Raw genomic sequence first — 24,307 nt, forward strand, 5'->3', positions numbered from 1 at the left:
TATCCCAATGAGTGCGCACGTGCGCACACTCACACACAAACAAACACTTGCGTCACATACAGTTGAGCACTAGCGGACAGAGAGCGCGCGGCGGGAAATATGTCGCTGAACTGAAGATGGCAACACTCGCTCTACTGCGAGTAGCAGCCGGAGTAGCTCTCCTGCTCCAAGTCTAACGCCCGGTTCACATATATTTCGTTTGCGGTGAGTATTTTTTTCCCGTACACTGCACGCGGATGCAGTCCGTCGATGATCGATCCGTTCCAGTTGCGGTGCGTATACAGCAGTGCAGAGATCGTTTCCGCACCGAGTCTATTTCTGCTGTGCTGCAAACGCTGAATTAAAGTGACAGCGCATGTTTCGTGATCAAAATGAACACCGATTGACCTGAAAATGTAGTAATTTCACCATAAGTGCGATTAATTAAATAAAATGTAGTAATCTCACCATAAATTTATTTAATTAATTACTACTTTTTTCACTTTAAGACTGAGTTAAAGCAAGGAAAACTACAATTTACCTCAACAAGGCGACATAATGAACAACACTCGTCTCATTCGTGGAGGTGGAAAAACAAGTTCTTTGTGACATGCAAGATTTATTGTATTAAAATTTAAATACAAAAGATTTTAATATAAGTACATGGTTAAATATTTTACCACTTGCTTGAACAATTTAATATATAATTATATAGAAGTAATGCATTGAATAATACATTGTTTAAATTGTGTTTACGTGAACGCGCGTTCACAGCAGTGGTGCGTCTGACAGGATTATTCTCTCCAATAAATGCATCATAGAAATAAAAACTTCTCATAAAAAAGCCCTTTTGAAATTTGTTTGTCATATATATGTATTAACTAACATTAACGAACAATGAATGACCAATATATTTGTTAGTATTTATAAATCTTTTTTTAGTTGGTAGTTAAAAAATAAAACTATTTAAGCTCTGGTCCATTAATATTAACAAATACTTCTATAAATTTAACAAAGGTTATTTGCAAAAGTCAATTTTAAAAAGATTTAAATATGTTTATTTATTTTTTTAAAGAGATATCTTATGTTAACATTTTTTAACTTTTACAAACCATTACCCTCCCAGACAATTTATGTGATAGATAGATAGATAGATAGATAGAGATAGATAGATAGATAGATAGATAGATAGATAGATAGATAGATAGATAGATAGATAGATAGATAGATAGATAGATAGATAGATAGATAGATAGATAGATAGATAGTGTCTGTGTCAATTTTCCCCAAACAAACCAACCCCCCCCCCCCCAAACCTGTAAACCTAGGGGAAACACTGAGGTGGGTTTGAGGTTGGAGCTAAATCTGCAGGACAGTGGACGATGAGGGCCAGAGTAGACCATCACTGCTTTAAATAACGCAGAACATAAGCTGACCTGACTGTCCATTAAACAACTTCATTTGAATGGTTTGTGTTTTTTGTTTTACTTTCAGACCAGGACTGGAGAACGCCTGACAATGGGATGTTGAGACTTCTTCCTCTGGTTGAGAAAAAGCTACACCACATCAGTGATCACATCTTCTGTTCATCTGTTGAACTGTAGGGTACAACTGAACAAATTGTTTAGACGAGGAAGAAGAACATGAACACGATAGAGACATGTACAGGGAAGAGCAAGAAATCTGTTTTCTGTGGGTGACTGAATATGATTCTCTGGCACTCATTTTATGGCTTCAGCAGCTGTGAATGGATTCATATGATGTTAACCCCCTGGGGTCGGCGGTATCGCCGGCGATACCATTTCGCGTTTTTCCTTATCAGTGCAAAAGAGATTCTAAATACTCTGTTGACTTTGATCTTCCATACACGTTTCATACATCAATCGATCCTGTTAAGTGTGTATTATTTTTGTGTATACTCACAATAAAAACAAAGTGTTGTGCTTTTTGCCAAATAAAGAAAAATAAACATGATGCGAGTTCTGCTTTCTCTCTGTCAGTTAAGTCCATTCTGAAACGCGTCCGAAAATGAACTGTAACTCAGCGAATATTCAGTCAAACAGGCATACAGACACACAGGCATGAAGCTTGAACTCTCTTCTTTTAAATAAAGTAATTTATATAAAAAAACAAATATTCTCAGTTTAGGTAATATGTATGAAAAGAGAGAGATGTCAGTCGTTCTCACGGAGAGTGCGCGCAATTCAAATGCAAATAATCCAGGGCGATTCATGCAAACCTGTGAAACGCCCACATCAGCTGGATAACACACACACACACACAGCAAGTTATCAGAGTCATGTACTTTACGACGCTGTGAGGAATAATACGATCTTATAATACTAATAATCCTGGAAAATTTACCTCAGAAGTGCTGGAAGTTTCATTTCGAGGATCAACGGATCCAGGAATAGGTCAATTATATATTTGCTTTGTTCTGATCGCAAGTGTCTGTACACGCACAAAGACTGTTTAAATATGAATCGCGTTTCTGTGTGTGAATGAATGAATGCACAGATGCGCACTGTTGTGTTGCTACTACAGCTGGCAAAAATTCTGTTTCAAAATGAATTGCGTTTTTGTGTGTGAATGAATGAACAGCTTTTACCAAACTCTATTGCTATACTGAGATGAGTAAAATCGACAACAAAAATTAGATAGATTATAAAGTTTTTACTATAAAATAGTCTACTGCCACACATATATAGCCTATTATGTTTTGTCAAAAATAATCATCTAAGATGTTATTATAGTGCTCCAATGTAGGCAATATTCAAACTAATGAATCCTTACCTTTGAAATACGTATAATAAAATGTATACTTCAGTTTTTACAAAGAAAGATTACACTGGAAATATTGTTAACTTTTTTATTGTTGTTGTAATTGTATAACCTTTTTAATGAAATAGCAAATATATATATATACAAGGATAGATGTAAACAAAATCTTAAAAGGTCAATATAAACCTTTTATAAAAACCCCTATAAAAATATTAAATTATTTTTATTGTGCTTTATTAGTGACACATTTGTGTAGAAAATATATTCAAAAACTTTCTGAAAATACAGTGTGGGAACAATTAACTGCACTATTACTAGATATATATATATATATATATATATAGTCCTTGCATTCTTTCTTGTGGCTCAGTGACACATCTGAATGAATGGCTCATTAAGTATGCAGGCCCCATTGTCTCCTCAGGTGTGAACTACTCTATATGCTTGATGGTGTCATTGGATCATTCACGCCCACTCGCATATTGCCTTTCCAAACAAAAAGTGTCTTACAAAATTTAAATCAATGTATTGTTGTATGTGAAGGATTAGGCAGGATGATTTTTAGATCATTTTGAAGAAAAAACTCTAGGTGACGACATCCATTAGTCAAAAGTCTTGTGGACACATATTTAGTATGTGTTTTGTGGTCTTATTTCAGAAACTTTCATTTTTAGTTTTTTCAATAACAATGCATAAACATTATTCTCTCAAAAATACAAACATGTACATACATGTTGCTCACATATTATGGTAGCCCTGTTTGTGCTAAATAGAGTGTAATTACACCTTTGCCATTAATATGTTTATAAGCAACTGAAAAAAAAACACAAAAGCACACATCAGACCCCTGAGGGTTAATGTATTTTTTAAGTGTTAATCACATTTTTATTTATCTTGAATCTCATTTGTCTTTATCATTTGCTACTTTATCAACTTTATGCTTTGTCCTCCAAGAAAGTGTTGTTTAATAAAGTATGGTGAATATTGTGTATTGAAAGTGGTGTTTGGTACAGTAAATATAATTTTTTATTATTTATTTCTTATTTCTTTAGTTTAGTTCATAATTTAAAAACAACTACATATAATTAATTACCATGATTCTTTTATATCTGGTTAATGATATTTGGGACAACAACAATGCAACATAAGTTGCACATATTTGCATGTATGTCAGTTTTCAATGAAATAAAGGGAAACTGTGAATAACAAGAGGCTGCAGTGGGCAATCTTGCTATAAACACTTTAAGCATAATTGAAGATGATCCATGTTGATCATTCTAGTACATCTACTACTGCATTTCAAATGAAAGCATAAACATCACTGATGTCAGGCATATAAGCAGCAATCAGAGGGGGTGAAAAGGAAATGTTGGCACTTTTTTTTTTTTTTTTTTACTGAATGGTGTATTGTCCTTGTGTAATAGTAATAGTGTGTGTAGATCTGTGTAGATTATACTGCCCTTCCATCCCCAGGGGCCCAGCAACGGCCCCCAGAAGAGCAAAAAAATGCACATTTCAAATGGCTGTAACTCAAAGTCCGGTTAGTGTATCAAAGAGAAAATCGGCAGGACCACTGCTTATGCTATGTTTAATAAATAATGTTGGCCACAGTTTTCAGACATACATGGAAAGCTGGCATAAAGGTTATTTTTAAAGTGGTCACAGTAAAATATCAAATTTCAGCCTGTCCCTCATATATGTCATCAGGGCCGTGCAGAGACCTCTGGAGGGGCAGGTGCTCAAAGTATAAAAGGGGGCACATGGAACAAGGCTTTAAATAGGGCTGTGATCAAAATACAGTAACAGGGTTTTTACTGCCTCAAAATGAGGCGGAGGTGGTAAAAATCCTAATAATGTATTTTAATAATAAGATAATTAAATTAGTATTTTTTTGTAGATCATCATATAGCCTAATGTGTGTCCCACATTATTTTTGTTGGTGGAGCTTGGTATCTCTAGGGGGGTCCGGGGGCATGCCCCCCCGGAAGAAAATTTTGTACATTTTAAAGATAAATTCATTAATTTGGTGCACTTTGAGTCACCCGAATCCACTGTTTAAAATAAATAATCCACCCGCAAACCGCCCATATTCTCTGATTTAGATATCTGCATCTGATCATCACATTACAATTATTCAAATTCTCAGTGTTAAGCATGATAATATGGTAACATATCACACTGAAGTCACACACACAAAATTACATTTCCTTAATAGCCTAAACAGAGGCTTTTCTCCCTTCAAATTTAAATTGTCAATGTTTCATTACATCACTTTGAAAACACAAATTTTTTGTACCTTTTAAAAAGGGCATTTTTCCACTAATTTTATTAAATGTTTGCTCCATCTTTCATTTCAAATTCTCAAATTTGATCAATATATTCAATTAAAATTATAAGACACTAGGCTGTTACCAATCAAATTAAATAATTAACATTGAACAATTATAACTGTATTAATTTGGATTATTTTAAATATTTTTGAATATACAAATAAGGAATGTTGAAAAGAATGATACTTTATAAAACTAAACCGCCAGTAGGAGGCGGCAGGCGACCGTCTTAATGAGCGAGTCATTGAGTCATTCATTCAAACGATTCATTCAAACGGCTGATTTATTCAGAATGAGGCAGTTTATGAATGGGTAATTGAATCTTTGACTCAACCGATTCGTTCAAAATGCTGAATCATTCAGTAATGCAACAAGTGTTGCTGTGGTTCTGCAGTGATCTTTGTTTGGAACTATTTTCGCTGCTGAAACAGAACAAAAATAGTCATTGCGTCTAAAATGACTTAATTTTAACTATTTGTTTATTGAACTGTTATGAAATCAGTCTCGGTTTCAATCTTGATGGCATTCAGGAAAACAGTTACTTCTATAGCCTAACGTTACACACAGCAATATAAACAACATCTCTGCATGCTCTCTTCACGTCGTCCTTGTAAAATAATAATAAGTAAACGAACATCAAAATCACTTCGCTGAGAATGAAACGCCACTTACCAGCAGCCGCAGATTTGAAGACATCCTCTGGTAGTGCGCATAGCCGCGCGAAATAAAAAAAATGTGCGTGCAGCGTGAGGAATGAGGTGAAAGGTCATCATGTGGGTCATTTTATTTACGGCTAAATTATTATTAATTAATTAATTAAATAAATATATTTGTTTGACAGGAAGCTGTGCGCAAACAGGAATATATATTATTTTTCAAAAATAGAAAAAAAGCACCCCAGAAAAAAGGGCACTTTCTCTCCAGGAATAAAAAGGGCAGGTGCTCAAGCCCCCTTTGATGTCTATGTGTGCACGTGCCTGTATGTCATAAAGGTTTGGACAATGAACAAATTTAGATATCAAGTTGTCCATTAAAGATATTATTTATTTAACATTTATTGTTTCATTACTAAACGTTTTAAACTACATTACCCACATATCTCTGTCATTCTATCAATGGAACAGGAAACATGGTGCTGTAGTTCATTGACATGTGCAGACATGCTTAGGGTTAGGGTTAGGATCTCGGTAAAGGAGTAATTTCTCACAACATAGAGACACTTTATAGTTAACTTAATGTATAACTAATGTATAACTAATAATAACACCAAAACATACTTTGTAACATGAAGCACCGTTTTATATGGGTTAAACAATTGCCGAATCACAGCGATAAAGTCACAGCCAATAACAACCCAGCTGAACAGATGCATCACACTTACTTGCCCAGTTATGGTGACAGATCTCTTCTGGTTCCGGCTGCAGGGATAGATACCTTGAATATTTTATATTTAGGCTGTTAAACATGTATTCCTTCTAATTAAATTATAAAACTCATATTTAAAAACAAAAGACTCCTTTGTGTGGTTATCATCCAAAAACGAGTTCACATGATCAATGACACAAATTTGCTTATTTGATTAGACTGATGCATAAATACATTTGAAAGAGAAACTTTTTTCTAAGCAATGGCCTACATCAGGGATAGTTTTGGAGTATTTCAATTAAAGATAATTACATGTACTAAAGAGCTTCTAACATTTACAGTGTATATATAGTATATCAAAGGTATATCAATTATATTCAAATAAATGTAACAATAGCACAATGAATGCACACAATTTTGAAAGCATATTCTAATATTTAATACCAAACTGTTTAAAGACAAATGTAGCGCCAAAAATACTGCACAACAGTATAAAAATCAGTTAATTAAATATCCAGATACAGGGGCGATCTATTATAGCGACACATACAGTAACGCTAAAAAAAGTGCTATGATGAAGTTATATTTTTACAAACCAAGAGATGAGATTCAACTTTGTTATGTGAATATACATTTGTTTCTTCGCTTTAAAGAACAAATAGGCAAAAACGTAAGCACAACATTTTACATTCTATATCCTTGTGATTATTGGTCACTTTTATTGTAACTATTCAATGAATATGTCCTTTAGCCAAACACCTGATGAGCATTGACACTTTTTTGATAAAGGCATTAGGCAGACCTCAAGTACAGTTTATGAAGCTAAAAAGAGAAAACAAAATGCTTTAACAATATGGAAAAAGATAAATCACTACTTTCAATATTGGTTCTGCATATATCAAAGAGATACTGAGGAGGAGTGGGACACCACCAGTAGTTATTACCCTATACCATGTGTCAAAATGATTGATGACTTCCGGTCCCGCCCACTAGATATGACATCTGGTCACCGCCCTTCCGGTTGTCCGTTGACTTGTCCCGCCCTTTCTGGCATGTATTGATAAGGATATGGATTGTCGTATTGACCGTTTGATCATGCGTTTTGACCGTTCGATCATGCGTTTTGACAGTTTTATCTACCGCATATGTTGTTTTTATCTATTATCTTTCCGGCATATGTTGTTATGGTTTGCCTATCGTCCTAGCTAGTTGTAGATAATGTGGTTTTGTCAGAAAGTTTGAAGACTGTGTCACACACCCCATTATCTCTTATGCACACACAAGCTGGGTGTATTTTCTGTGTTTTTGATCTGTTTTTGACAGAAAGTTTGAATTTGTTGTCTGTATTCACTGAATCGGCCCTAAACACTGATATCTCTGCTACGCAGACGTCCACCCTCACATTCCAGAGCAATGTATATAAATGGGTGGTAGTGGGTTGTAAAACCATCACCAAAAACATGAGCTACATGAGCATGGCTGGTTTATCCTCTCCTCAATCCCCAGAGCCGGGGGTGTGCGACCAAATGATGGAAAGGCTGACTATGGCACCAAGAAAAAAGAACCCTTTCGGACGCATCCGTTTGACAAGTTTTCTCCATGAACTTTCGGAATGGACTACAGCTGAATATGTAATGTGTAGGAACCGCGTATTCGGCTACAAATTTCACAAACCAACTCGAGTTGTTACACTCTACACCACTGACAGCGTCGGAGAGTTTCAACCTGGGGAAGATACTTGTGTGGTATTTCCTGAAAAAGACTGGACTCTCTTCTACAATCGTGTCTGGAAGGATCTGAATGATGACGGCGAAGAGCCTTTGTACATTTCGGAGTGGGACGGGGTGACCGATAATGTTCGGTACCGTGTGGTAGGTGACCATACTAACAAGAGTCCTACTGATTCTGTTTACATATTCTGTTGTAGAGACAAGACAAAGCTCAACAACAAGCGGTCGGGACGCATCCAACCTAACGAGCATCACGATCTGTATGAAATGCAATTTTTGTTCGACTGGTGTGATCTGAATCTCCTGAATATGGTTTTTTCAATCATCAACAAAATGTTCAAATGGTGTGACATGCATGACGAATACAGCAAAATTAAAGTGCAACTGTTCAACCCTCAGACATGCCCACGGAGTGGCATGTGGTCTCGACCATCCCCACCCATTTACTACAGCCATCCTAAAGCTCGCAAGCCAGACCTATCTAAATAGCGTCTATTAATCAGGTTTTTGAGTGCTACAACAACCCCGCCAAGATAGTATACATGTATATATTAATAATCTTAGTACAACAAAATCTAAGTAAAATTGAATAATAATAATGTTAGTACAACAAAATCTAAGTAAAATTGAATATAATGATGTTAGTACAAAAACGGAATATAGTAAATTAGATATAACAATGTTACATGCATAGTCTAAGTAAAATGAAGTCAACGGTAATCTAACCAGAAAAGAAAATCGCGACAGGCCATCATGTTACGATCTAGGATGTAATCGACATACATTTCAACAATTTCATTGACATTTTCAGACATTTCGTCCTGATCATCAGAGTCATATTCTTTTGATTTCTTTACCAGCTCGGTACAGACATCAACCACATAGGTACAAGTACATAGCACATCGGTGACCCCGAGCGGGAGTTGTGATTCACACATCATATCTAGAACCTGTTTTATCATTACACCGGGGGGATCGGTACCATAAGCGCATTTGTCCGTCAAATCGTCCCATGAATTAGCCAGTCCTCTTATATGTATCATTTGTTTCTTGAAATTTGCTTCACGCGTAGTTGCCTCCATAGGTGGATGACCGTCGCGTGATGCAAAATCGATAATCTTTTTCATCAGTTTGGTCATCTGGTGCCTGTAATGTCCTTTAAACAGGTATTCCATACAGCTGGTTAGGCTACAGGCAGCACCCATACTGGTGGGGTCTTGGTCACTCTCCATTCACGATCGAAATACCTTCCCAGAGATCAACGACGTCGTGCACTATTTCCTCACAGGGTTTGTCCAGAAGTCTCGTCCTGATTTCTTCTAGCTTAGCGGCGATGAATGGCTCGTCTTTTAATTCGTGCAGAATAGTCCCGACTGTTCCTTGAATACGTTGTGGGTGAGATTTCAACCCCAACCGTCCTAGGAGGATACCGATGATGGCGTGAAAATAGGGTCTAAACAGTTTGCCTGAAAGTTCATCAAAATGTGTGTCAAAGTAGTAGTTAGGTGGGTCGAACAGGCAGGAATGTTGCAGTTGACTAGGGTGATCAATCTCACACCCTTCGCAGTCGTCCTTCAGTTTCTTTCCGATGAGATGTTGCAGCAAAACCACTGTCGCGGCTTTTATGATTTTGAATCCCACGTCACTGAAACATCCGTCTGTAGCATCGAAACCAGGTTTAGCATGAGAGAGGTCAGGCAGGTTGGGAGATTCAAGCTTTTTGTTGGCTGGTGATGGTGGTGGTGGTGGTGGTGGTGGTAACCATGGTTTAGTACAAGCACAGTCGCACTCGATCTCCGGATCCCTGTCTAAGCTACGTTTGCGTCTTTCAGCCAGAGCCCAGTCTTTGCGCAGGTCCAATGGTTCAGGGTTGAAAATGTTACCCGGACACCAAACGCTTTCAATGCATGGTTCAAAGTCTATGCGACGTTTGATAGTTTTAGCCGAAACCCAGTCTTTGTGTATCCCCAATGGCCCGCAGGCGTCAGTCAGAGTATGGAGGGTTGCGTTGTCGTCGGGAGGTTCGAGAATGCTACCGAAAGAGATACCGCAGCTGCATACATGATTGGGTTCTGAAGTGGCCTCTTCAGCCATGGTTTATAAATGGTGCTTGGAAGGGTCTGGTCGCAGGAATTTATGATAGTTGTAGTAAAGGGGCGGGGTTGTTGTAGCACTCAAAAACCTGATTAATAGACGCTATTTAGATAGGTCTGGCTTGCGAGCTTTAGGATGGCTGTAGTAAATGGGTGGGGATGGTCGAGACCACATGCCACTCCGTGGGCATGTCTGAGGGTTGAACAGTTGCACTTTAATTTTGCTGTATTCGTCATGCATGTCACACCATTTGAACATTTTGTTGATGATTGAAAAAACCATATTCAGGAGATTCAGATCACACCAGTCGAACAAAAATTGCATTTCATACAGATCGTGATGCTCGTTAGGTTGGATGCGTCCCGACCGCTTGTTGTTGAGCTTTGTCTTGTCTCTACAACAGAATATGTAAACAGAATCAGTAGGACTCTTGTTAGTATGGTCACCTACCACACGGTACCGAACATTATCGGTCACCCCGTCCCACTCCGAAATGTACAAAGGCTCTTCGCCGTCATCATTCAGATCCTTCCAGACACGATTGTAGAAGAGAGTCCAGTCTTTTTCAGGAAATACCACACAAGTATCTTCCCCAGGTTGAAACTCTCCGACGCTGTCAGTGGTGTAGAGTGTAACAACTCGAGTTGGTTTGTGAAATTTGTAGCCGAATACGCGGTTCCTACACATTACATATTCAGCTGTAGTCCATTCCGAAAGTTCATGGAGAAAACTTGTCAAACGGATGCGTCCGAAAGGGTTCTTTTTTCTTGGTGCCATAGTCAGCCTTTCCATCATTTGGTCGCACACCCCCGGCTCTGGGGATTGAGGAGAGGATAAACCAGCCATGCTCATGTAGCTCATGTTTTTGGTGATGGTTTTACAACCCACTACCACCCATTTATATACATTGCTCTGGAATGTGAGGGTGGACGTCTGCGTAGCAGAGATATCAGTGTTTAGGGCCGATTCAGTGAATACAGACAACAAATTCAAACTTTCTGTCAAAAACAGATCAAAAACACAGAAAATACACCCAGCTTGTGTGTGCATAAGAGATAATGGGGTGTGTGACACAGTCTTCAAACTTTCTGACAAAACCACATTATCTACAACTAGCTAGGACGATAGGCAAACCATAACAACATATGCCGGAAAGATAATAGATAAAAACAACATATGCGGTAGATAAAACTGTCAAAACGCATGATCGAACGGTCAAAACGCATGATCAAACGGTCAATACGACAATCCATATCCTTATCAATACATGCCAGAAAGGGCGGGACAAGTCAACGGACAACCGGAAGGGCGGTGACCAGATGTCATATCTAGTGGGCGGGACCGGAAGTCATCAATCATTTTGACACATGGTATAGGGTAATAACTACTACCACCAGGAGGATGCAGGAGACAGGGAAGACCAAGGAGGACACGGAGACAGATGTTTCACGAAGACCTGAAGAATGTCAGTGTCCCATGGGAAGATGTGGAGAACTTGGCCACGGATCAAATACGTTGGATGACACTTGTTGCCCAATGTGCCCAGCACAGCACTTGATGATGATGTTGTGAGTTTATCAATAACTGTGGGATATTTTTCTGTAAAGAGTGTTGCATAATTAAACGTTAAAAGCATTTTTATGTAATAAGTTCACTGATATGGGCATTTCTATGAATACAAGTGTGTCTTTAATAGCAAGCAATAATCATATGAACTCGTTTAAAAATAACATAATAAACATGCAAACAGGACAGTTATCAGCAGTGTAACTGATATGACTGTATGATGTCATGTGACAAGTCAGATAAGCTTTTCCACTCTTGCAAACAGAGGTAGGTTATGAGGTGTGGAGAGACAACATGTATCATTGGAACATGAACAGACGGGGACCAATTTGTAATAATTGTAATAAATACAATGCAATTAATATAAACTTTCTGACAGTGTGTGGGACATCCGACTACTTTCCAAGAAGGGGCGCAACTGATTTACAAATATCACGATAAATATGTACAGGAATTGAGGCAGTAACCAATGACAGCACTAGGAGTAAAAGCTGCAGGATTGTGTACGAGTATACAAATATGTACGAGCATCGTACGAATCTGACAACTTGTTAAATCTTGTGAATTATTAAGACTTTGAGACTATGTTCATACTAATTGGGCTATGGGTTTTGTGAGAAAAGGTTTAAGAAACAACAAATACTTGATAAAATGTTTGATTTAGGGTTAAAACCAATACATCAATTGTGAATATTTGCCTTTGCAGCTTTCCGTCTCCTCCGTTTACTTGTCCTCAAACAATAATGAGCTGACTGAGTCCGAAAGGCCCTTTTGGTCTTTTCAGCTGAAAAAAGAGAAAAGAAAATATCATTATGTATAATATATATGATTATTTAAAGGAAAAAGTACTGATTTACCTTACAAATATTGGATGTTACATTAAGCATTACAAGCATGGCAAGTGTTGTGGTTAAGATGCATTTACAACAAATATCACTGTAAAACTACCAATACTGAGGTAAAAGCATGGTAAGTTTTGTGATTACTGTCCTTTACCAATCACAGTAAAACTAAGGTTACTGAGGTTTAAAGCATGGTGAGTTTTGTGGTTACTGTTCTTTTACCACACCTATTACAGTAAAACTAGGGTTACTGTGGTAAAAGCATGGTAAGTGTTGTGGTTACTGTGCATTTACAATAAGTATCACATTAAAACTACCAATAGTGTGGTAAAAGCATGGTAAGTTTTGTGATTACTGTGCTTCTACTACAAATGCAACTTTGGAACTAATTGTACTACTTTAAATCTGATATAAATATGATTAACTGATTGAAGGTTTAGGCCTATAGCACGTCACGTGACAGACAGTGTTTAAATCACCCTGTTTTGAATTAGAAAGCAATGAAAGGCAAAGCCTCCGTGGAGATGACAGATATAATGCAGTGACTGAACGTGAGCTAATCTGATTAAAATCGACAAACAGAAAAGACATTATATCAAACATTATTAGGACAGCGTATTTACGACTACTTTCCAACATCTGGCACACGTGGACTGATGCCAAATATCGCGATGTGTTCGGAACGAGACTTCTTCAGCGTCATTTCCTACTGATAAAATATCATTTTAAAAATATCAATAAACAGCAAAGCAATCCAGCTTCCCAGGCAATAAGACCGAAATAATAACATTAAAAGAAATACATAAACCATGATAAGATAAGGTCTTGTGAATAAATGTTGATTAAACAGCTTCTCTGCTGCAGCCCGACAGGCAGAAAGAATGGTGCTGTGGTCAAGTCACAACAAGGTTTATTTAACAAGAGAAAACAATATGTGACAGTGTGCATGGCACAAACAATACAGGACCACCAACAGAAAACCAAAAGGAACTTTTTTTATTTTTTATTGCAAATTAACAAAACAGTAACATATACAAGGTAAGAAATCAGTGACATATAAATACAGAAGAGAGGGAAGAACAAAAACAGAATAACAACAATGAAAGAAAGAGAGAGAGAGAGAGAAAAAAGGAAGCTCAATATCATTGTCGATATTTATAATCAATAATAATATATCAATATTAGTGGTGTTATTATCGATGATAATAATAATCATGACAATAGTAATAGTGATAGTTTTAGTGATTTATATATATATAAAAAATATATATTTAAAAAAACAAAACAAAAAAATAGTAATGATAGTATTAGTAACAGTAATAATAATAACAATACATTTAGATCAGTCCATAAGCTATTGAATAATTGCTCTAAACTCTACGTCAGGGGCTGATCCACAACTGCCAGTGAGCACAACCAGCACACCCCCCCGACATGGACATCTCTCCTTGATCCGACAATCCAATTCCCCCCCACTGCCACTAGCGCCACCCAGCCACAGCCTCTATGCTCCATTGAGTCTTCCTCCAAGAAGTACGTTGGGGCACCATAACAGGCACCTCCATACCAAGCTCCCTTAGTCTGGTTGTGACCTGACATATCCAAATGTTATTGGTGATTGGCCCTCTTGTCCCCTTATTTATTTATTTATTTATTTATTTATATATATATACACACATATATACATACATACACATATACATACATATATTCATACACACACATATACATGTATATATACATATACATACATATACATAAAAACAAACAAAAAAAAAATAATTATCCATGGCTTGGACCATGGTGTGCACTGGTTAGCTACCCAGCCAGAGACACCATATCCAACCCAGGTATCACTCCAAATTATTTTACATAAGGGAGGGAATTGGCCAGAGGGAGTGAAAGGGAAGGGTCAATCAAACCACTGAGACTATAATGACCATGACAACAGGGCATGCCAATCGGACCCACCAACAGCACTTAGAACAGAAGCCCGACCCAGACCGTTTATATTATTCAAATATATATATATATAATAATTTAATATTTATACTTAACATTTTGTTGTTTATATAATAAAGAGAGGATTGACTAATAATTATATTATAATATTACCAATACCACCATCACAAATAAAAAAAATTAGTAATAGCAATAATATGCAGATTTAAATAAAAGAAAAGTATAGCTTATTTGACATCATACATATATCTACACACATATATTGGGAGAGTGCGTGGGTTCGGTTACAGGTTGCTGAATTATATGAAGATGAGTTAGGAATGGCTTCCAGATATCAAGAAATGCAGATATAATATTCTTGTTAGTGTATGTTATTTTTTCTAGTGTGATGTATTATATAAGAAGATTAGTCCAGTGATTGATATTTATACAGTTTTTGGACTTCCAGTTTTGCAAAATTACTTTCTTGGCGATAGTTAGAGAAATGAGGAGTGAAAAAAAGATGTTTATAATGGGCTTGAGGGACACAGACATTTGTTCACAGTGCACAATGGGGAGCACAGACGACTATCTTCATGCCCTATGGACCTGTCAATCAGTTCACTCATTTTGGATATCAGTGACCACAAAACTCTCCGTTATCATGGGTTGTGGAATCCCTTCATCTCCATCACTTTGTTTACTCAATAACTATATGGAAGTTGATCATCTCCCAATGAAATACAAAAATCCACTCCTCATTTCCCCCAAAAGGAACTTAAATACACAAGATAACCCAGGCAGCAACATAGTGTCTGCCCAGATCTGGTACACATGGATTCCACATGGTCCAGATGAGGGCCGGATCTGGGCCGACACTATGTTGCTGTATGGGAAAGAACTCGATAATGAACAGCTGTGAGGATTAAATGAATATCTAAGGTAACTGATAAGTGGAGGGAAACTAGAACAAAGGAAACCGGAAACTGTAGAGAAACAAACTAAAACTTAATGAAAATCAAACTAAACAGAGAATAACCATGACAGTTACATGGTGGGCGGTAAAGTAATTTCACATTAGCAAGTACACCTCATTTTGATTGAGCAAAGGCATAAATCTCCAAAATTGTAATAACTATGGTATAATAAAGTGAGATTCTTTAGCTCAAATTTTTATTTGTATTTTTTTTCAGATTTATCAAGCTAAAATAAAGTACACTTGAGTAGAACCTTCTGACGCATTCTATCCCAATCTTTCATCATTAAAGAACTAGCAATGGAGGCTAGAGCTATTGACACGCAGTAATGAGAGAGAGAGAGAGAGAGAGAGAGAGAGAGAGAGAGAGAGAGAGAGAGAAAGAGAGAGAGAGAGAGAGAGAGAATTTCCTGAATTTGTGCGGCTCATCCGGTAGCAGACTCTGACACAGACGTTATCGCCTTGCTACTGAGAAATACTATGTATTTTTCAGCAGTGAAAGTTATTTTAATTGATAAAATATTGCGGGCAGCGCTGATAACTTTCTGTGCACTAGTCTGTGTGTACATGTGGCTGTGAAAGAGCATGAGAAAGATTTAGAATGTGCTATAGTGATAATAAAAGATAACTGTTAATAAGATAAAAATGTTAATAGTCTGACATTTTTATCCTGTTGTTTGTCATGTTTATTTGCATGCATGGCCGTAGGCCTATTTACCTAATATATTATGATATATTTAAATAATTAAACACTGTGCTGTCAAAGTTGCAAAGTTGTCAGAGTTTTGACCAGTGAATGTCAAAACGTGTTTGTCCGCCGAACTCTGAGAGATCAGTTCCCATTCTCTTAGATTTAATTACTTCTTTTGGGAGACTATCGGGATATACCATTAATTGGTCAAAGAGTAACTTTATGCCACTCTCTGACACTTACAGCCCTGGTTTTTTGCAGAACATGCCATTTAAGATAGTTAGGGATCATTTCACGTATCTTGGACTGACAATCCCCAAAGATTCCAAATTAATATTTAAGTTAAATTTTGTGGAGTTTCTTTCTAAGCTCAAAAGTAATATAGGGAATTGGAAAATTTTACCTTTGTCTATGATTGGCCGTATAAATTCAATTAAAATGGTTTCTCTTCCTAGATTCCTATATCTGTGTCAAAATCTCCCTATTTTTCTTAACTTTGCTTTCTTTAAGGAACTGGATTCTATAATCCTGTCTTATTTTTGGAATTATAAGACCCACCGGATTTCTAAGAGTCATCTACAAAAATCCAAGTCTTTGGATGGTCTGGGTATGCCAGTATTTAAAAATTATTATTGGGCTGCCAATATTAGGGCTTTAATGTTCTGGCTGAAGGAGGTACCGGGTAATCAGACCCCTGAGTCCCCCTTGTGGGTACAAATGGAGACCAACCTGGCTGTTGGCACCTCCTTAACGGCACTGCTGTTCTCCAAATTGGATAAGCCCAAAGAGTTGAATAAATTAAGCTTTGTTTTGAAAAATTCTGTCAAAATTTTAAATCAAGTGAGAAAAGTTCTGGCCCTGCCGGAGACCTCTGTTCATACGCCAATTTGTTACAATCAGTCCTTTTTACCCCCATGGTCTGATAGAACTTATCATGTCTGGAGGGAAAAAGGTTTGGGTTCCATTAAAGATCTTTATATTGAGGGACGGTTTGTCACGGTGTGGGTTTTGTGTCTTGTTCCTTGTTTTTGTCTGTCATGTATTCCCTGCTTGTCATGTGATCCTGCCATGTGTCTTGTCCCATGTTCAACTGTTCCCCGTTATGTTGATTAGTCTTCCCAGGTGTTTCAGTTTACCACACCCCCTTGTTATCTTGTTTAGCTTGTTTTCCCTGTGTATATAACCCTGTCTGTTTTAGTAGGTGTTACGGAGTCCTTGTTTTGTTCACACCACTTCAGTTCCCTGTATTCCCAGTTTGTTTTCTGTTCTTGGATTGATATTTGGCTTTTGACCTTTTTGCATGGAAGACTATGATTTGGATTACCTAATAAATAACTTACACTGCATTTGGATCTTGCCTGTTCCTTGTGTGGATCGTGACAGAAGGACTCCGTCATGCAGAGATCCAGTAGTGTGAGTTCGAGCCTTTTTTCCCCAGCCACTGAACTGGAGAGGAGAGAGTACTTTAAAGGAACCCACCTTGTCATTTTCCGTGGAACCCGGGGAGGTCGCAGAGCAGGAGGTGGTCGAGTGGAGGTCCAGCATCACTCTCCACCATGGCCCCCATTCGACCCTGGGCTCGTGAGGGACGGACCGGAACCACCATCTCGCCGTCGCGGACGGAGAAGAGGGAGGAAGATCACGTCTGCCGATCCCGAGACTGTTCACGTCACGACTGCTGAGCCTGTGTCTTCGGACAAGATGGCCGCCGCCAAGCCTGTGTCTTCGGACAAGATGGCCACCGCCGAGCCTGTTCACGTCACGTCTGTCGAGCCTGTGTCTTCGGACAAGATGGCCGCCGCCGAGCCTGTTCACGTCACATTTTCCGAGCCTGTGTCTTCGGACAAGATGGCCACCGCTGAGCCTGGGTCTTTGGACAAGATGGCCACCGCTGAGCCTGGGTCTTTGGACAAGATGGCCACCGCTGAGCCTGGGTCTTTGGACAAAATGGCCGCTGCTGAGCCGGAGCCAGTGTCTGTTCCTGAGCCGGAGCCAGTGTCTGTTCCTGAGCCGGAGCCAGTGTCTGTTCCTGAGCCGGAGCCAGTGTCTGTTCCTGAGCCGGAACCAGTGTCTGTTCCTGAGCCGGAGCCAGTGTCTGTTCCTGAGCCGGAGCCAGTGTCTGTTCCTGAGCCGGAGCCCGTGTCTGTTCCTGAGCCGGAACCAGTGTCTGTTCCTGAGCCGGAGCCAGTGTCTGTTCTTGAGCCGGAGCCCGTGTCTGTTCCTGAGCCGGAGCCCGTGTCTGTTCCTGAGCCGGAGCCAGTGTCTGTTCCTGAGCCGGAGCCAGTGTCTGTTCCTGAGCCGGAGCCAGTGTCTGTTCCTGAGCCGGAGCCAGTGTCTGTTCCTGAGCCGGAGCCAGTGTCTGTTCCTGAGCCGGAGCCAGTGTCTGTTCCTGAGCCGGAGCCAGTGTCTGTTCCTGAGCCGGAGCCAGTGTCTGTTCCTGAGCCGGAGCCAGTGTCTGTTCCTGAGCCGGAGCCAGTGTCTGTTCCTGAGCCGGTGTCTGTTCCTGAGCCAGTGTCTGTTCCTGAGCCAGTGTCTGTTCCTGAGCCAGTGTCTGTTCCTGAGCCAGTGTCTGTTCCTGAGCCAGTGTCTGTTCCTGAGCCTGTGTCTGTTCCTGAGCCTGTGTCTGTTCCTGAGCCTGTGTCTGTTCCTGAGCCAGTTCCTGTGTCTGTGTCTGTGTCTGTTCCTGAGCCTGTGTCTGTTCCTGAGCCTGTGTCTGTGTCTGTGTTTATGTTTGTGTCTGTATTTGTGTCTGTGTCTGTTCCTGAGCCTGAGCCTGTGTCTGTGTCTGTGTCTGTCTCTGTGTTTGTGTCTGTGTCTGTGTTTGTGGCTGTGTCTGTTCCTGAACCTGAGCCTGTGGTGCCAGTTCCAGTGCCTGAGCCGGTGGTGCCAGTTCCAGTGCCTGAGCCGGTGGTGCCAGTTCCAGTGCCCAGGCTGGTGGTGCCAGTTCCAGTGCCCGAGCCGGTGGTGCCAGTTCCAGTGCCCGAGCCGGGGGTGCCAGTTCCAGTGCCCGAGCCGGTGGTGCCAGTTCCAGTAGTTCCAGTGCCAGAGCCGGTGGTGCCAGTTCCAGTGCCTGAGCGGGTGGTACCAGTTCCAGTGCCAGTTCCAGTGCCTGAGCCGTTGGTGCCAGTTCCAGTTCCTGAGCCATTGGTGTCTGTTCCAGTTCCTGTGCCGTGGCCACCCGAGGGGTCTTCACCGCCGTGGCCGCCCGAGGGGTCTTCACCGCCGTGGCCGCCCGAGGGGTCTTCACCGCCGTGGCCGCCCGAGGGGTCTTCACCGCCGTGGCCGCCCGAGGGAAAGTATCCACCCTGGCCGCCCGATGGACGATCGTCTCCGCCCTGGCCGCCCGAGTCTGTTCCAGTTCCGGAGCCGTTGGTGCCTGTTCCAGTTCCTGAGCCGGTGGTGCCTGTTCCTGAGCCGGTGGTGTCAGTTCCTGAGCCGGTGGAGTCTGTTCCAGTGCCGGAGCCGTTGGTGCCAGTTCCAGTGCCTGAGCCGGTGGTGCCAGTTCCAGTGCCTGAGTCGGTGGTGCCAGTTCCACCGCCCGAGGGGTCGTCTTCGCCCTGGCCGCCCGAGGGAAAGTCTCCGCCCTGGCCACCCGAGGGAAAGTCTCCGCCCTGGCCGCCCGAGGGAAAGTCTCCGCCCTGGCCGCCCGAGGGAAAGTCTGCTCCGCCCTGGCCGCCCGAGGGAAAGTCTGCTCCGCCCTGGCCGCCCGAGGGAAAGTCTGCTCCGCCCTGGCCGCCCGAGGGAAAGTCTGCTCCGCCCTGGTCGCCCGATGGACTGTCTGCTCCGCCCTGGCCACCCGAGGGAGAGTCTCCGCCCTGGCCGCCTGATGAATGGTCATCTCCGCCCTGGCTGCCTGATGGACTGTCACTCCCTATCCCCGTTTCCCTCCATGAACCTGGCCCTCCATCCCTCCCCCTGATCCTCCACCAGTCCACCTCCCGCCCTGGACTCTTGTTTTGTGTTTTGGGTTTTGTGGTCTTGGAGTGTCTGGTAGCCACTCCGTAGAGGGGGGGTTATGTCACGGTGTGGGTTTTGTGTCTTGTTCCTTGTTTTTGTCTGTCATGTATTCCCTGCTTGTCATGTGATCCTGCCATGTGTCTTGTCCCATGTTCAACTGTTCCCCGTTATGTTGATTAGTCTTCCCAGGTGTTTCAGTTTACCACACCCCCTTGTTATCTTGTTTAGCTTGTTTTCCCTGTGTATATAACCCTGTCTGTTTTAGTAGGTGTTACGGAGTCCTTGTTTTGTTCACACCACTTCAGTTCCCTGTATTCCCAGTTTGTTTTCTGTTCTTGGATTGATATTTGGATTTTGACCTTTTTGCATGGAAGACTACGATTTGGATTACCTAATAAATAACTTACACTGCATTTGGATCTTGCCTGTTCCTTGTGTGGATCGTGACACGGTTTGCATCTTTTAATCAGTTAAGAGAGAAATTTGATTTGCCTAATGCACATTTTTTTCGTTATTTACAAATCAGACATTACGTGAAGTCCAAAATTTGTAATTTTGAACTCCTCCCAGAGAAACATGTCTTTTTCGATGTTTTTTTCAATCCTCCTGGCTCTGTACGTCTTATTTCTAAATTTGTTTCTTTATTTGGAAGTTGTCTCTCAGCCCCTACTGTAAGATTTAAGGAGGCCTGGGAAGAAGATCTAGGAGTTGAGCTCTCCGATGACACGTGGGACAGGTGCTTGGCCACGATACATGCTTGTTCAGTCAATAGCAGACACCAACTGATCCAGTTCAAAGTTATTCACCGCTTACATTACACCAAAGCTAAATTGCATAAAATTTTCCCCTCCGTTTCACCAATATGTGACAGGTGTAAGGTGGCAGAGGATACAGCTTCTCATGCTTTTTGGTTTTGCCCTTTATTGTCTGGATTTTGGTCAAGCATTTTTGACTGGTACTCCAAGGCTTACAATAAGCCTCTTCCACCGGATGCTGAACTTGCCATCTTCGGCCTCTCACAGCGCACCTCTTGCCTTTCAGGTGCATTGAAACAGTCCTTAATGCTGGGTATGGTCGTGGCTAAGAGACTTGTGCTTAAGAACTGGAAGTCACCCTCACCCCCTTCCTTCCAGATGTGGATTATGGATATGATCTCTGTCATACAGATGGAAAGACTTCGACTTTTGAGGATTGATTCTATTGAAAACTTTTCTGCTGTTTGCTGTTAACAGCTCGGTCGGCCCCCAAAGACTTCTCTAAGGTCTAGGCTGCATATCCCTTCTGGGCACCTAGTCTGCTGTGCAGCTTTTTATTAATATACCTTTATGTACCTTTTTTGTGTGTGTGTGTGTGTGTGTGTGTGTGTGTGTGTGTGTGTGTGTGTGTAGTCCGAGCCAGTGTTGTTTGTTCTGTGTTTTTACTTGAAAAATCCTTTAAAATAAAGTATAAAAAAACAAAAAAAAACAAAAACGTGTTTGTCCGCCAATAGAACGGCCGCATCTGAGGCAGTAAGTCTATCACATTACGTTTTCATCAACTTAGGATGAAACACACACACATGCTATTTAAGAAAGTTCTAGACTAAGACCAGCGCCGCCGCTCCCACCACGCGCATCATGCGCTGTGCGTAGGGCACCAAGTGCTGAGGGGGCACCAAAAATAGCCTAATTAAAAAATATATATAATGCCGATATTATTTCATTAGCTAATAATATAGAAATATTATTAGGCACATTTTAGCCATGTATATGTAACAAAAAAGGGGGAACAAGATTTAATTGCTCAAGTCTAGAAAGTACCGCCCCCCGCTTTGGATGGTCCGTGCCGTTTGTTCGCGCAGGCGCCTTTACGAAGGACGAACGCGAACGAAGTTTGACAGACAGACAGTAGGCAACTTTTTTGGAAATGGCCCCTAAAAGACAGCAGAAGTTAGGATGAGCAAAGAAAGAAGAAGAAACTGCGAGATGATGCCCGTGCATCACTTGCAGGTAAGTCCATGTTTAATCATTCTTAAATAAGGGAAATGTGCTGCTGCTAACGCGCCTCGAACTTGCTGACGTTAATGTTAGCAAACTATGTTATTATAACTTATAACTTCGGTGCAAGCTAAATTGAGATTTTATTGTTAAACACTACCCGTTTTACAAATAACTGACGCCAGCTAGCTGTTACTTTCTTTACTATCTTTCTTTAGATATTGAGCAGTAGTTTATGGTTTATTTTGACGTGACGGTGGTTAATACTTTCTCAGTAACAGTTAACGTTAGCAGTCAGTGCAGTGCACATGGTAGGCTAACAATTCCTGTTAAATATATAAAAAAATATAAAATGTCAATATGAATGATGTAAAGCAAACAATACTGTTTAATTGTGTGCATTATTGCACCTCATTCTATTATGCTTTTATATTATATTATATTTATCAAATATAATATAATATAATTTATTACTGATTGTTGATAAATAAGGAATAAAGGGGGAGAACTCCTTGGCTGCCATGCTTTCAGTTTTAAATGTTTATAATTTTTTTCTCGTATGAGATTCTTTGTTTGAATATTTTGTCTAATAAATGTAATTTATTCAAAGTGACATTGAATTTGGGAAAAACATGTCTGGATTATTTTGATAGTTTTTTTTATTTTGCTATTCTGTTTACTGAAAAAAAGTTTGCACTTTCAAATGTGTAGTGTGTGTTGGCTATTCTACATATGTTTACAAAGTCAGCAAAGCTGTGAAGATTTTACTTTCTCTTTTTAGTGTTCTGAAATTTTATACTGTGGTGCTGCCATTGTGTTATTGGTATTGAGTTATATGTTTGGTAATAAAAAGTCAAACTGGCAAAAACAAACGTTTTTTTTCTCGGGGTCGGGGTGGGGGGCATCATAAAGGAATTATGCTTAGGGCACCAAAATGGCTAGCAGCGGCACTGACTAAGACAGTCTTCTCCACTCCTCAAATTCATAAAACATTAGCCTTTATAGAGAGAGTTTCTTGAGTAAAGAAAACTGTGCTTATTCAAACATCAGTTATTTATTTACCTTTGCATTGCAGAAAAGCAAGATGATCCAAAACACTTCTTTTACGATAGAGTTAAGGTGGAGTTATGAGGTTTGTCCGAGAGTTTGGGGATCCAATGGAGATACAAGGTTTATTCACAAGCTATTTTTAATTCGTTTTCCTGGTTAAATATTTGCAGAACCAACAAACAGGGTGACCAATAGTGATGATGAATGGGGGAAAAAATGACAAAGTATAAAGATATAAGGTTTCTGCCCGATGTCTAAAATTTTGTTAATTTAGATAGTAATTCTCTTATCGTGTTTTACCATTAGAGTGAAATAATAATAATAATAATAATAAAAATTATCCTCATTGTAATTGTATCCCGCAAGTATATATAGGCACTGAGAGCGGTTTTTGATTATTTTGCTGTGATAGGCTTGTGAATAACTGAAATAATTTGGCGAATTGACATGGAAATTTAAAGCTCGCCTGGAACTACTTTAGTGATGCCGTTTAAAATAAAAATCAACAGTTTAGAATGAGTCGACCAATCAGAATCAAGTATTTCAAAGAAGCCATAGTATGAGGTGAGTTTTATTCGTATGTGCTGATCATGGCCTAACTAATTGGAAGGACTGTCCTTGTATACACTGCATCAAAACATATCACAATATAGATATTGGCCTTTTTAGAATGATATTGTGCTTTTAAGGGTAACAAACTGCACATCAGCTGTATTATGAGCTGTAAAATATTCAAATACTAAAATGCATGCATACATGCTCAATTCTTATCATCTAAATCAAGTTTAGTCTTCTTGCAATACCAGAAGAACAGTATCTTTTCATCACTGTGTTGCTCATACTGCAAGACGAAAAGAAAAAATGACTTAGGTGCAACTCAGTGACTCCACCCACTTTTACAGTATATTTATACAGTGTTTTGCCATGAGAACTCAATGTCATCTTTATCATGAACCATCATCATCTCTCTGCTCCTGCTGGCCTCTCTGCTGCCACACCTGACCTTCACTGGTGAGATTGATTATATTA

At 40.0% G+C, this 24,307-nt stretch overlaps 1 protein-coding gene across 1 annotated transcript in view; it reads left to right on the top strand.

The window, feature by feature from the left end:
- LOC308702166 (mast cell protease 1A-like) overlaps window positions 1-24,307 on the top strand; it is a gene marked incomplete at both ends in the record, with an annotated part of 64,845 nt that overhangs the window by 28,840 nt on the left and 11,698 nt on the right. The window lies entirely within an intron of this gene.

The sequence above is a fragment of the Scardinius erythrophthalmus genome, assembly GCF_964197995.2.
Source record: "Scardinius erythrophthalmus genome assembly, chromosome: 14".
In the NCBI taxonomy this organism is placed as follows: Eukaryota; Metazoa; Chordata; class Actinopteri; order Cypriniformes; family Leuciscidae; genus Scardinius; species Scardinius erythrophthalmus.